The following is a 15482-nucleotide window of genomic DNA, read 5'->3' on the forward strand; positions in this document are numbered from 1 at the left end:
GCTACTGCACAAGACTTACTGGACCCCAGCTCGCCTGCCGGCGCTGGGCCTCAGTGAAAATGACCTGTGCTGGAATTGCGACAAGGGAAAAGGGGACCTTGCACACCTATGGGCCGATTCCGATCCTGGAAAAACTCTGTACAAATCGTGGTATGGAGCGTTTTCCCCATACAACTCGTACTTGTAAGGATTCCCCTGCAACCTAGGAAGTCTGATCCGTACAAATAGATGCACTCCATACAAATTGTAAAAAAGACCATACAACTCGTATATACAAGTGATTCCGATTCGGATTGCTCTGTACGCGACGTCCCCATGTATTCCCGGCAGCAGTTTACAACCTGTCAATGGCACTCCATATGGCTCTTTTTTTACAGGAGCCAAAAAGTGCCGGGAAAACCTTGTACGCCCTGAAAACAGTACGAAACAGACCCTCCCCATGTACGCACTGTACACCCCATGAATACAGGGGTACGGTCATATGTATGGTACGTACAGATGACACAGAAAGTGAGGTACGGTGCGTATGTACGCGATAAAGGGGTACTGGTCGTGTATGCACCATATAAGCACCGTACCCCAAAATCGCATATATACGCACTGTACTCCAAAATCGCGTATGAACGCACGGTACCCCGAAATCGCGTATGTACGGTGCGTACACGCATGATGTTGGGGTACGCACCATATTTATTTATTTCAGACTCTTATATAGCGCATGGCTACTCAGGAGCATCCCAGCGCTTGTACAGAGCCCAGAGAGTACACAGTGACGGGATCAGGAGCTATTTACATCACTGTATAAATCTAGCTTTATACTCTGCTGAAAAGCCAGGTCTTCAATTTCCTTCTAAAGATCAGCAGGTTGGGTTCATGTCGAAGCGGGGGGGGGGTAGCGAATTCCACAGCCTGGCTGCGTTCAGAGATAAGAGACGACCCCCTGTCCTAGATCTACCGACTCTCGGGATTTCAGCTAAATTCGGATCATCTGAGCGCAGGTCTCTCCGGGACTTATAGGGCCTAATCAAGGTTCTCAGAATGGCCGGACCCTGTCCATGCATGACCCTATGTGTAATACATACGGCCTTAAAAGAAATCCGTTCCCTCACTGGGAGCCAGTTGAGCTTCTTCAGGGCCGGTTTAGCCGACATCCTAGGGCCAGTGCCTGTCAGGATTCTAGCTGCAAAATTTTGTGCGATCTGGAGCCGCTGGATTACCCCTGCAGGGGCACCCAGGTAGATGGCATTGCCATAATCTATCCTTGATAGAACCAGAGATTGGACAAGTGTCCTTTTTGCTGCCTCAGGTAACAGGGGGAGGATCTTACGGATCATCCTTAATAATCCAAAACAGGTGGCCGTGGTTTTCCTAGCCTGATAACGGAAGGAAAGCTCAGTGTCAAGCCAGAAACCAAGGCTCTTGATCTCTGGTTTCGGCAATGGTCCTAATCCCATACAGAGTGGCCAAGCCTCTGAGTTGTCGAGGGAGGCTCCCTTCCCCAGGAGCATCACCTCCGTTTTTCCTCCATTTAGCTTTAACTGAGACTGGTCCATCCATCCTGCGACCGCCTCAAGGCACATCCTCAGATTAACAGAGGAGGACCCGCTCCTGTTCAAGGAGACCACAAGCTGGGTGTCATCAGCGTAGCTCACCAGTTGGATCCCGAATGGTGCCACTAGTCTCACCAGGGGAGCCATGTACACATTAAGCAGCGTGGGGCTCAGGGAGGATCCCTGCGGAACCCCACACTGCAATGGTACCGGGCACGAGGAGATGTTTTCCCCGAACACCTTGAAGGCCCTTCCCTCCAGGAAGGATTTGAGCCAACTCAAGGCGCTCCCCGTGACTCCCAAGTTGTTAAGGCGGGCCAGAAGGGTAACATGGTTCACCGTATTGAACGCGGCGCTGAGGTCCAGGAGGATAATGGCCACGCTCCCACCAGTGTCCAGAATCCTCCTGGATTCCTCCACCATGCTCAGCAGCGCCGTCTCGGTACCCTGCCCTCTCCTGAATCCAGTCTGGGAAGAGTGAAGCAAGTTGTTGGTCTCCAAGAAGGAGGCCAGCTGATGGTTGATGTGCTTCTCAGTAAGCTTGCTAATGCCCGGGAGAAGAGAGATGGGTCTAAAATTGGAAAAATCACTGGGGTCAAGTGAGGGCTTCTTTATTAAAGATTTTACCATTGCCAATTTCCAATCCTTCGGAACGACTCCTGCCCTAATAGAGGAGTTCACGAGATTGGCAATGGGTGTGGATAGAGCAGGAAGCATTGATTTTATTACGCTCATAGGGGCGGGATCAAGTGGAGACCCGCTTTTAACAGAATTGATGAGAGCCGGGAGGGCTTCCTCCTTAAGGATGTCAAAGGCCTCGAGTCGTGGCCTGTCGTTCCCTCCCAATATATCGGAACAACCGGCTGGGCCAGCTAAGGAAACAGGGGGAATAGAAATCAAGATTTTTTTGATTTTAGTGTCGAAGAAAGCCGCCAGATCTTCGCAGCGGGTGCCGACTTGATCAGGGGAGGAAGGGGGATCAGGAGTTTTTAACAGTGACCTAGCAATCTGAAAGAGCTCCCTCGGAGCATTTGAGGCTGTCTCAATTCTCTGGGCATAGTAAGATGCTTTGGCCCGAGTAAGCGCCGCTTTGTAGAATTTAATGGATGCTCTGTAGATGTTCTTTTTCTCAGAGTCGAAACCTTTGCGCCATTGGCGCTCCTCTCTTTTGCACGTTTGTTTCAAGGTCTTAAGCTCGGCATTATACCATGGTTGGTGATGATTGATTTTTTTCTTGACCATAGTTTTTACCGGAAGTACCTTATCCAATGATTGAACAAGCCACTGATTAAAATCTGTATTAGCCCCATCCGGATCTGCATTAGGCGGGGGGGCCGTGCTCCTAAGGTTATTTGCCCACTCCTCTCTGTCCAGCTTGGACCAAACCCTGGTCGAGAAAGAGTGAAGAGGTGGGGTGGGGATGCCTAAGGGCAGCTTCCAGGAGAAGCATATGACTGAATGGTCGGACCAGGGGACTGGGAGGGGGTTACTTACTGAGATCCCTATGGAGTTGGAAAAGATTGGGTCCAGAAGATTGCCACCAACATGCGTGGGGCCTGTGACCCTTTGAGTCAAGTCCATGGCCTCCAGGTCCTTAAGCAGATTAGTGGCTGTGGTATCTAATACCTGATTGAAGTGGATGTTCAAATCCCCTAGGACCAAGAAATTGGAGGTTCTACTTGCGAGATCCATTGAGGTCTCTATAAGCCCCTCGTGGAATCCGCCCAGGGAACCCGGCGGCCGGTAAATCAGCAGTCCGGGTATGGACAAGACTGCGGATAGAGAGCAGAAGAAATGGAGGTTCTCGCAATCTGGGATGGGGGTATCATACACTCGACAGGTTATGCATTCCCTGTGGAGTATAGCAATTCCACCTCCCCCTTTAAGTCCTCTATCCTTATGTTGGATCAGATAGCCTGGGGGCAAGGCCTGTACTATGTCTGGGGATGATGCAGCTCCCAGCCAGGTTTCTGTTACAAACAGAATATCAATGTCCAGATCGCTAATTAAAAGGGAAAGGTTGGTGGCGTGTTTGGGCAGCGAACGACAGTTAATTAATGCCATCTTCAACTTTCCCTTAGCGTCGTCAGCTGTCTCCTTGATTTCTGAGAACTTGTAAGGGCAGTGGAAACAGTGAGTTTGTCCACTATTAAAGTCCAAGGCATGCTGACAGCTCGGTGATAGTACTTGCCTACAGGAAAAAAGGTCCTCCCGGGAGTAATGGGGGCTAGGGTAGGCCGGGGGGGGCAGGGGTTCTAAGCCCCGAGCGCGACCCAGCGCGAACGGGCGCAAACGGGCTTACCTCTGGTGCACCTCCGGCGCTCATTAGGCGCTCCCGCTGCGCTCGACCGCTGCGCGTTGTCATGGCCCTTTTTTGTAGTCTCTCCTCCCTCTCGCCGTAGAGCTAGAGCGTAGACCAAGATGGCACCGAGTAGCGGCGCGTCCTCACCTAAGATGTAAGATGGCGCCTGTATGATGATTGGCAGTGACAGGGGACCCGCTAAGAGCGGTGCTTTGGATCGCCTAGAGCGAATTTTTACAGTACGGGCAATGAGGGCAGTAAGTGCTTCCTAGAGCAGTTTAAAACCAAGGTAAGAATAAAGTAAAATAACCAAGATATTAGAAGGGGGAAACAGTTAAAAATACGCTTCCTGATGCGCATGAACTCGCGCTGTGATCCCGAAGCGCTGCACCCAGGGGGCGCCTTTACCAGGCCAACCCACCTGAATGAGGCTCTTTTGTAGTCTCTCCTCCCTCTCGCCGTAGCGCTAGAGCGCAGACCAAGATGGCGCCGAGTAGCGGCGCGTCCTCACCTAAGATGGCGCCTGTATGATGATTGGCAGTGACAGGGGACCCGCTAAGAGCGGTGCTTTGGATCGCCTAGAGCGAATTTTTACAGTGCGGGCAATGAGGGCAGTAAGGGCTTCCTAGCGCAGTTTAAAACCAAGGTAAGAATAAAGTAAAATAACCAAGATATTAGAAGGGGGAAACAGTTAAAAATACGCTTCCTGATGCGCATGAACTCGCGCTGTGATCCCGAAGCGCTGCACCCAGGGGGCGCCTTTACCAGCTCAGAGAAGCTCCTGGTCACAGGAACTGCACAGGGATTGAGCTAGTGAAAGTCAATTATGCAAAGGCCTCCATCAAGCATCATAGCTATGGGGAGAACCCACACCTACCCAGCCTCGACAAAACACACATTATCCTAACTAGCTATTTTAGGATGGCGCTGGCAGCTTGCCATACACACGCCTCGTATGTTGGGGACCCCTATACGCCTCATACCCCTATATGACCCGTACCTCGGTATGAGTCGTACCCCCAGAACGAGTCATACCAGGGTATGAGGCGTATAGGGGTTCGCTTCGTTGCCCGGTACGAGTCATTCCCAGTATACAGGCCATTTTCCATACAAATCGTATGCTGACAACCTGGTACGAATCGTACTTGACGGATTGGACAGCCTTTTTACAAATTGTATGGTCTTTTTTACAAGTCCGTGTCGTACAGCTTTTCCCGATCCGATTTGTAAGGATCGGGTCGATCTGTATGTATTTTTCCGTACGAATCGTACTACACGGGTTGGAAGGGACTTGTACAATTTGTATGGAAAAAAATATGGATCTGATTTGTATGGAAAATAAAAATCCAGGATCAGAATCAGCCCCTCTGTCTTCTACTGCCCCGAAGTTAAAAGGTTCTGGGAGAAAATATTCACCTACAACACATACACTTAAAGGGGACCCGAGGGCAATTTAATGACCTGCTCTGAATACACGCCCTATAAACACTTATCACAAAGAAGTATCAGAGGGTCAGGAATTCTACAGGTAATTATTGAGGACAGTCGTAGTGAGTTGTTACCACTAGCCATATAACTGGAAGTTACAGGAGCCAGGTCAGGTTAGTGTCTGGTCTCTGGCACCCATCAGTCACCACTCGGAACCGCCCTTCATCATTTGGGGCTCCGAGGACCAACACTGCACCCGATCTTATCTCTAACAGGAAAGGCTTGACCTTCCTGTTGGTCAGTGCATGATCGTTTAGAGTTGGAAATCTATGTGCTGGTGATGTAACTGACGGGGTAAAAAAGTGTGTGCAGTGCAAAGAACAAAGTGATACCAAAACGACGGGGGGGAATCGTGTGATTGGCCGTATCCCTATTTAGCATAACCATTCACAGCGTTTGAGACACTGCCGACGCATGACGCGGTAAGTTTGCGCGTCACGTTACTGCCTCGGCCTATCAGAAACAGGGTAATAAGTATGTGGGTAAAACAGACCGCCGGTACCTCCCCAGACGGCACAGATGCCGCGTTGGAGTACCGACGGATAGGTGAGTTTTCTTAAACGCTTCCAATGTTCACTTTCTCAAAGTAATGCGGCTGCAGCGCGTAACTCTCCTAGACGCATACACCACGCGGTCGTGCGGAAGGACGAGTTCACGCTGTACCGCTACAGCTGAAAAGCTTGTCTCTGGGCATAATAACAACAACTGGCTTAAACTTTGGGTAGCTTAGAGCATTAAGAACGGCATTAAAACCTTTCGTGGGCATATGCTCTTTAATATAATATAAAATAACAACAGTCCCAGACTATGGGTTCCTTAGAACGGTATCTATACTTCTTGTGGGCACACGTTCTTTACCGCGCAGTAACAACAGCGGTGTTGCAATCATAGATCCAGGTGGGCACACTAATTGACTATAGTTTGTAGCGGATATAACATCATTTATATCGTTCCGCTCGCCATGCTAGTACATTATAAGCAACTGAATTCCCGCATGTACTAGCTACACACTCAAGACAGTACTCAATGGCAATAAATTGACCTTGTGTTGGCAGTTTCGGTGAGTGATTCAAGGGTTTGGATTTATTCACCTTTACAGAGCGGTGCTTCACCTATGTCCTGAGCCGCAGCCAGGTGGGGTGAGGTCTCTACTTCTCACAAATCAGGTAAGAAGTAGTCTGTGAAATTTGAAAAGTTTTTATTTCCATGATAATCGGTAGGCACTAGTACAAACAGTGTGGTTGGTCGTATTCTTTTGATATGGACCTCACCAATGTTGATAATTACAAAAGGTGAAAAAGAAGGTTTATTGTGGACAGGTGGTGGGTGATATGCTCATGCCATGTATTTCTATTTCAGTCTACCATTGATTGTGTGAGAAGACTCGGAACAAGCACACCTAGGAGGTCCAGGTGACACTTATATATCTAAGTTGTTCCAGTTATCTTCTCTTTTACAAAAAAACACTTCTTCACATTATAGGGTTTTTTTTCTGTTTGCAGTAGCGGTATGTTTAGGTCCTGAAGAAAGCAAGGCCAATGGCCAATAATTGCTGAAACATGTGGACCACGTTCCACCACTAGACAGTTTATAAATATTCCCTGTCTTGGCTATTTTTTAACATTGGTGCTGGGAGCTATACCCTATTAAAATTTCCGTTGCTCCTTAAACCAATTTTATTCACTTTCTCTATATTTTTTGGTATCACTTTGTTCTTTGCACTGCACACACTTTTTTACCCCGTCAGTTACATCACCAGCACATAGATTTCCAACTCTAAACGATCATGCACCGACCAACAGGAAGGTCAAGCCTTTCCTGTTAGAGATAAGATCGGGTGCAGTGTTGGTCCTCGGAGCCCCAAATGATGAAGGGCGGTTCCGAGTGGTGACTGATGGGGGCCAGAGACCAGACACTAACCTGACCTGGCTCCTGTAACTTCCAGTTATATGGCTAGTGGTAACAACTCACTACGACTGTCCTCAATAATTACCTGTAGAATTCCTGACCCTCTGATACTTCTTTGTGATAAGAAAATATTCACCTTCATAAATAAAGTGCTGGGGTGTACACTAAAACATGACAGGGACCTGTTAGATCTCCTACTGACTAATCATGAGCGGAAAATCCGTTCCGCTCGCGGATTTCGTGGATTCCCGCGAATTTACTGAAAATCCGCGAGATCCGCGAGCGGCGGATTTCGGGGGCAAAAGTTCAAGCCTGTTGACTCTTAACTATTTTAGGATGGCGCCGGCAAGCTGCCAGCGCCATCCTAAAATAGCTAGTTAGGATAATGTGTGTTTTGTCGAGGCTGGGTAGGTGTGGGTTCTCCCCATAGCTATGATGCTTGATGGAGGCCTTTGCATAATTGACTTTCACTAGCTCAATCCCTGTGCAGTTCCTGTGACCACGAGCTTCTCTGATCCGTGCCTGTCCTTTTATACACACAAGAGGCATGTGAACTCGCATATAAGCCCCGTCCGTTTGGCCCCTCCCCACACACTAGTGGTGTGTGCACCGTCTTCGCTCCCTTTACCCACTTGATGGACAGCTCACTCGAGGGACCCCGGCGCTCTTTGGTGTGATGGCAAAGTTAATCAGCCCCCCAAAAATGTGTGTTTTGTCGAGGCTGGGTAGGTGTGCGCTCTCCCCATATCTATCATTGAAAATTAGCTATGATGCTTGATGGAGGCCTTTGCATAATTGACTTCCACGAGCTCCATCCCTGTGCAGTTCCTGTGACCACGAGCTTCTCTGATCCGTGCCTGTCCTTTTATACACACAAGAGGCTTGTGAACTCGCATATAAGCCCCGTCCGTTTGGACCCGCCCCACACACTAGTGGTGTGTGCACCGTCTTCGCGCCCTTTACCCACTTGATGGACAGTTCACTCGAGGGACCCCGGCGCTCTTTGGTGTGATGGCAAAGTTAATCAACCCACCAAAAATGTGAGTTTTGTCGAGGCTGGGCAGGTGTGTGTTCTCCCCATATCTATTGTCGAAAAATAGCTATGATGCTTGATGGAGGCCTTTGCATAATTGACTTTTACTAGCTCAATCCCTGTGCAGTTCCTGTGACCACAAGCTTCTCTGATCCGTGCCTGCCCTTTTATACACACAAGAGGCACGTGAACTTGCATATAAGCCCCGTCGGTTTGGCCCCTCCCCACACACTAGTGGTGTGTGCACCGTCTTCGCGCCCTTTACCCACTTGATGGACAGCTCACTCGAGGGACCCCGGCGCTCTTTGGTGTGATGGCAAAGTTAATCAGCCCCCCAAAAAATGTGAGTTTTGTCGAGGCTGGGCAGGTGTGCGTTCTCCCCATATCTATCGTTGAAAAATAGCTATGATGCTTGATGGAGGCCTTTGCATTATTGACTTTCACGAGCTCAATCCCTGTGCAGTTCCTGTGACCACGAGCTTCTCTGATCCGTGCCTCTCCTTTTATGCACACAAGAGGCATGTGAACTCGCATATAAGCCTCGCCCGTTTGGCCCTGCCCCTCACACTAGCGATGTGCACCGTTTTCCCGCCTGGCCATTCCCCACACAATCCGCAAAATCTGCGAATCCGCAAATTCGCGGATTTTGCGGATCGCGAATTTGCAAATTCAAAAAATTCGCCCATGCCTACTACTGACAGCGGCAGTGAAAATGGTACTCTCCAAATGGAAAGATACAGCTAAGGCGACTTTCAAGGGATGGCTCAACTGGGTGACGTACCTCAGAGGCGCTGACAGCACTGCCCTGTGGAACTCACCATGGAGACCAGCTTCAAGAGGAATGTGGGCTTCACTGGACGAGTTCCTGGACCCCTACAAACCCCCATGAACAGAACTGGAGAAGGGCCCATGGCCTCAAGCACACCCCCACAAGACCAGAACACACCCACAAAGGAAGAAACCTTCTTGTATACTATTTCCTCTTCTCTCTCCTTTATTCTCTATCCTTTCGTTTTTCACCCACTCTTATTCTTTTAGCAAGACAGTGGATAAGGGGATAGCCAAAAATATATGCCACGTACCTGTATACCAGACATCGTCAGCCAGTTTGGGCTGCCACCCTGTAACGATAAAGTGATGATGACTGTATGTGTAAAAATCAATAAAAATATGTTGAAATAAAAAAAAGGCAGCCTTTTCTAATGTTCTTTAATAATATGTAGTTGTTTTTGGATAGGGAGAGTGTTTCATAGGGTTGCAAAAGCATCAGAGAAGGCTTTGCCACCAACTGCCCCCAACTTTTTCTTCTAAAATAGGAAAATTCCAAACAAAGGGCCTGATAAAATTGTAGGTTAGATCAGCTTCCGCGGTCCTGTTGGAGGTGGTCTGTTATCCGTGGTCTTGTCAGAAGCAGTCAGTCCAACTACCAGATTATGATGCATGCCTCTTGTACGTCAACTGACCTCTGAAAGACTGCCGACTCTGACAGAAAAACAGCATCCATTGGGCAGTACATGGATTTCTGACTGCCATCCAGATTACGATGTGTGTTTCCGAGGTCCGACCGTGGAGCTCCAACCCCCTGCCTCAAGCTGTTGGAAATTATGGATTTGGAGTGCATATTCACCCAAATTAGCTTTTCCTCGACAGTCTCTAGGGTGGATCCCTTTCTCTGGGTCCCTCCTACACCATGGCAGCTAAACCAAGAAGACGACATCCCTGTGGGCCCTGAAATGCATGTAAGTCCATAGGTGGTATATATCTCTATTGACTGGACTGTGCTAAGGTCACCACATTGCAGCAATAGGGTACACGATGGACAAGGCATATCCCCACATATGCAATGCATGTGTGTACATATCACTTTCCTGTGATTTTGCACTCACTGGTAGCGACCTATTCAGGGGAATGTTACACCACAGATGAGACCTCCGCGGTTGCAGTTTTTGCATCATAATACGGCGGGGGGAACTTTCCCAGCTTTTGCTGTCAGAATCAGATCACGGCCCCGTGGTCGGGCGGTCGTTCTGGCCGGCATTGTAATAAGGCCCAAAGTGGTGGTTCGAGTAATGGTACTTTGCAGGAGAAGGAAGATGTAGGAGCCTGTGTTTTTCAAATGCCATTCATAACACAAATGTAGAGAACTTTTGGTTTGTGAGTCCTTTGGACAACAATCTTTACATCAGTGTCAACTCTATCTATCTTATTTTCTTTCTTTATAAAGTACTCAGGACATAAGTTACTACAAAGATGAATAGGCTTTCAAAGCAGAAATAATTCATGCTATTGAAGTTTGTAAAATGAATGCTCTTAAATGGCCTTGCTTCGTCATTATATTTATCTCTTTATCTTTAATTGAGTGTGTGGCATAATAGTAGTATAATTTATTGTATCAGTTATTTAAAACTTTACATAACAACAAAACAGGGCCAAAACTTACACATTAGTTTAAAACAAGATAAAAGCTAAAATAATCTCATACAATTTTCCAATCATATAAAATTCATGAGAAATAAGACACTATCCCCCAGATGCATCAAGCATCCATTTTGCGATTCCTTGTTAGCGAAAAATAAGGAATCGCTAATAAGGAATAGCAAAATGCTATGGAAGAAGAAATCAATTTAAAAATAGCGATTTCATAAAATTCCTTAATTGCGACTCGCAAATTGCGAGTCGCAATTAAGGAATACCTCCCCATTCAATCCTATGGGCCTAGAGGCCCATAGGAATGAATGGAAAGACATTCTCAATTTGCGAATCGCAATTAGCGAATCGCAAAATGAGAATGCGATATCAAGGGTGCAGGGGTGTCCAAAGGACACTCTGTTGCACCCCTGAAATTGATCTGTGCACATATGTTGCGCACACACATGCCCTTAGGGCATGTGTGTGAGCAACATCAATCAATCAAACAATCAAAGCATTTCTATAGCGCACTACTCACCCGGAGGGTCTCAAGGCGCTAGGGGAGGGGGGGTCCGCTACTGCTCGAACAGCCAGGTCTTGAGCTGCTTCCTGAAGGCAAGGTGGTCCTGGGTCAGGCGGAGGTGGGTTGGGAGGGAGTTCCACGTCTTGGCGGCCAGGTAGGAGAAGGACCGTCCTCCTGTGGTGGCTCTTCGGATGCGGGGGACGGTGGCGAGGGCGTGGCCGGTCGATCGAAGCTGGCGTGTGGGAGTGTAGAAGTTGAGGCGACCGTTGAGGTATCCTGGGCCTTGGTTGTGTAGGGCTTTGTGTGCGTGGGTGAGGAGACGGAAGGTGATTCTCTTGTTGACCGGGAGCCAGTGCAGATCTCTCAGGTGTCCGGAGATGTGGCTGCGACGGGGGATGTCCAGGATGAGTCGTGCTGAGGCGTTCTGAATCCGCTGGAGTCTCTTCTGGAGTGTGGCGGTGGTTCCGGCGTAGAGGGAGTTGCCGTAGTCCAGACGGCTGGTGAGGAGGGCCTGGGTGACCGTCTTCCTGGTCTCTGTGGGGATCCACCGGAAGATCTTATGCAGCATGCGCAGGATGTTGAAGCACGATGAGGAGACGGCGTTGACTTGTCTGGTCATGGAGAGGGAGGAGTCCAGGATGAAGCCCAGGTTGCGTGCGTGGTCTGTTGGTTTGGGCGCGCTGCCCAGGGCGGGGGGCCACCAGGAGTTGTCCCAGGCGGAGGGTGAAGGTCCCAGGATGAGGACTTCCGTCTTGTCCGAGTTCAGTTTCAGGCGGCTGTTCATCCTCCACTTGGCTACGTTTGTCATCCCTTCGTGTAGGTTGGCTCTGGCGGTGGCGGGGTCGTTGGTGAGGGAGAGGATCAGCTGGGTGTCCTCGGCGTAGGAGATGATGTTGAGGTTGTGTTGGCGTGCGATGGCTGCGAGGGGGCTCATGTAGACGTTGAAGAGGGTTGGTCTGAGCAAGGAGCCTTGAGGAACGCCGCAGATGACTTTGGTGGCTTCTGATCTGAACGGGGGGAGGCGGACTCACTGCGTCCTTCCGGCGAGGAATGAGATGATCCATTCCAGTGCCTTCTCCTGGATTCCGACGTTGCTGAGGCGCTGCACTAGGGTACGGTGGCAGACAGTGTCGAAGGCCGCGGAGAGGTCTAGAAGGATGAGGGCCGCTGTTTCTCCGTTGTCGAGCAGGGCTCGGATGTCGTCGGTGGCTGCGATCAGGGCGGTCTCGGCGCTGTGGTTGGCCCGGAAGCCAGACTGCGAGAGGTCGAGGTATCCTTTCGTCTCGAGGAAGGCGGCCAGCTGCTGTTGACGGTCTTCTCGATTACTTTTGCAGGAAACGGGAGCAGCGAGATGGGGCGGTAGTTCTTGAGGTTGGTGGGGTTGGCTGATGGCTTCTTCAGTAGAGCGTTGAGTTTGGCGTGCTTCCAGCTGTCCGGGAAGGTAGCGATGTCGAAGGAGGTGTTGATGATGTTCCGCAGGTGGGGTGCGATGACAGCGTCGGCCTTGTTGAAGACGTGGTGAGGGCAGGGGTCAGTCGGAGATCCGGAGTGGATGGAGTTCATCGTGCGGATGGTGTCTTCGGTGCTGATCGGGGTCCAGGCGCAGAGGGTGGTGGTGGGGGGCGGTGGTTCAGTCGTGGTGTGCGTCGGTTGAGTGCTGAAGCTGTTGTGTATGTCCGCGATCTTGTTGTGGAAGTAGGAGGCGATGGAGTTGCAGAGGTCTTGCGAGGGGGTGATGTCGTTGTTTCCGGCGTTGCGGTTGGAGAGCTCTTTAACGATGGTGAAGAGTTCTTTGCTGTTGTGTGCGTTGTTGTCCAGTCGTTCCTTGAATGCAGTTTTCTTGGTGGAGTGGATCAGTTGGTGGTGTTTTCGGGTGGCGAGCTTGAGGGCAGTCATGTTGTTCGGTGTTGGGTCTCTGCGCCAGGCTTTCTCGAGTGCTCGGCAGTTCTTCTTGGAGCTCTTGAGTTCGTCGGTGAACTATGAAGCTTTCTTGCTGCTGGGTCTGCTGGGCGGGGTCTTCAGAGGGGCGAGGTCATCTGCGCAGTTGCTGATCCACTTCGCGAGGTTGGTGGCCGCCTGGCTTGGGTTCGTTGCGCTGGTGGGAGGGTTCATGCTCAGGGAAGTCGCAAGCTGGTCGGCTGTGATCTTGTTCCAGCTTCTGCGTGCAACCTGTTGCTGGTGGTGGTGGATCGTGGTCCTTCTGAAGCTGAAGTGGACGCAGCTGTGGTCCGTCCAGTGGAATCCGGTGGTGTGGCTGAAGGTGATGTCCTTGCTGGATGAGAACACGGGGTCGAGTGTGTGTCCGGCGTAGTGGGTGGGGGTTGTCACCAGCTGCTTGAGACCGAGGTTGGCGAGGTTGTCCAGCAGGGTGGTGGTGTTGCGGTTGTTGTTGTTCTCCAGGTGGAAGTTGAGGTCCCCGAGGAGGATGTAGTCAGTAGAGAGGAGGGCGTGCGGGCTGATGAAGCGGCGATGTCTTCGCTGAATTGTGTGCGTGGTCCCGGGGGTCTGTAGATGAGGGTGCCTCTGAGGGTGGTCTTGGGGTTGATGTGGATCTGGAAGTGCAGGTGTTCGGCGGGTGCGAGGGTGTCGTCGGTGTTGGTCGTGATGCGGATGGTGTTCCTGTGGATGATGGCGATGCCTCCTCCTGTCTGGTTGACGCGGTCCCTCCGGATGATCTTGTAGCCGTCCGGGATGGCGATGGCGATGTCAGGCGCTGAGGAGGCGTTCATCCAGGTTTCCGTGAAGAAGGCGAATTCTGGGGCTGTGGTGTCGAGCAGGTTCCAGAGCTCGACGGCGTGTCTGTGGATGGAGCGGGTGTTGAGCAGGATGCACTTGAGGTGGTTGCTGCTGGTGCTCGGCTTGGTCGGTGCTGGTGTAGTGCAGGTCCGAATGCAGGTGAACTTGCAGGAGTGGCAGCAGAAGGGTCCGTGGGTGCGTCTCGGGGTGGCTCGATAGCAGCCCGGGATTCGACCGGCGTTGAGTGTGTAGAGTTCGGTGGCGTTGTAGGTCCGGCGGGTGGGCTGGTGTCGGCGGGAGCCAGGGGTCCTGGCACTGGGTCCAGGCGCGGACGGGCGCAGACGGGCTTACCTTTGGCGCACCTTTGGCGCTCAATCGGCGCGCCTGCTGCGCGTCAACGCTGCGCGTGCGCACGGTCGCCATTTATGGCGAAGTGCAGGGAGGGAGGAGCAGCTGGGAGGCGGGAGCGGGGAGGGCACAGAGGGAAGGGGGCGTGTCCACACTCCCGGCGGAAGGAAGTGGGGAGCAGGGCGGGCAGGGGAAACAGCACAGGGGGGGGGAACAATACAAGCAGAAGGAAAACGGAATGGATTTAAAAACAAAATACAGTAATTTTCAACTGAACAGCAGAATGGCAGAAACACTGGAGAACAACGAGCGGTGGCGGGGGGGCGTGGCCAGAAGGAGGGAAGGCTCAGCGAGGCTGAGAACAGCGGCAGGCGGGGGGCACACACGACAGCTGGTGGCCGCGCGGCGCGGGGGTGTCCTAAGAATAGGTCATGAAACTTTAGTGCATTTTTCAAAGTTTTTGCAAATTACCATGAAGTTGAACTTCATGGTAATTTGCGAGCCCTATTAGCCAAATCGCTATTTTTTACATTTAAGGAATCTCAATTTGAGATTCCTTAAATGCAAGTAATTGAAATTTAGCGAATTCTTAATTTGCGATTTTTGCATTTGGGATGATGCATCCCAAATGCAAAAATACTGGTCGCAAAGGGGCAGATTCTGGAAATTCTGCCCATTTACGAGCGGTTTTTAGCTTCATGCATCTGGGCCTTAAGGACAAATTAGAAAACTGTAATTTAGTGTTTTTTTTATTTTTGCATCAAAGGAGACTTTTTTTATATTCCTTTATTGTATTTGATCTGGAACCACTGATGATTGTAAAAGATAATATACAATGGACATAAATTTGATGACGCAACCAATGATTTTTTCAGTTTCTCCTTCGAAGGGTCAGGCAGTACCTTAACTTATTGTTCTAATTTTGGAATTGGATTCAGGTATTTCATTTGTGCATCATAAAAAGTAGGACAAATGTATAATATATGCTCAATAGTTACACTATAAGAAGAGCACAAACAGCAAAATAATATTTTTGTCAGAATTTTTTCCCCGCCGTCTTTCGAATTGGATCAGAGTTAAATATGAATAACGAAATATAAGAAACTGTTTTTTTGTTGCAGGACTTAAGTTAAAGTCAATATATGATATGACTACCTACTATCGATATATAAGTAGTTGGAGTTT

Source organism: Lissotriton vulgaris, chromosome 9 (genome assembly GCF_964263255.1).
Source record: "Lissotriton vulgaris chromosome 9, aLisVul1.2, whole genome shotgun sequence".
Classification (NCBI taxonomy): domain Eukaryota; kingdom Metazoa; phylum Chordata; class Amphibia; order Caudata; family Salamandridae; genus Lissotriton; species Lissotriton vulgaris.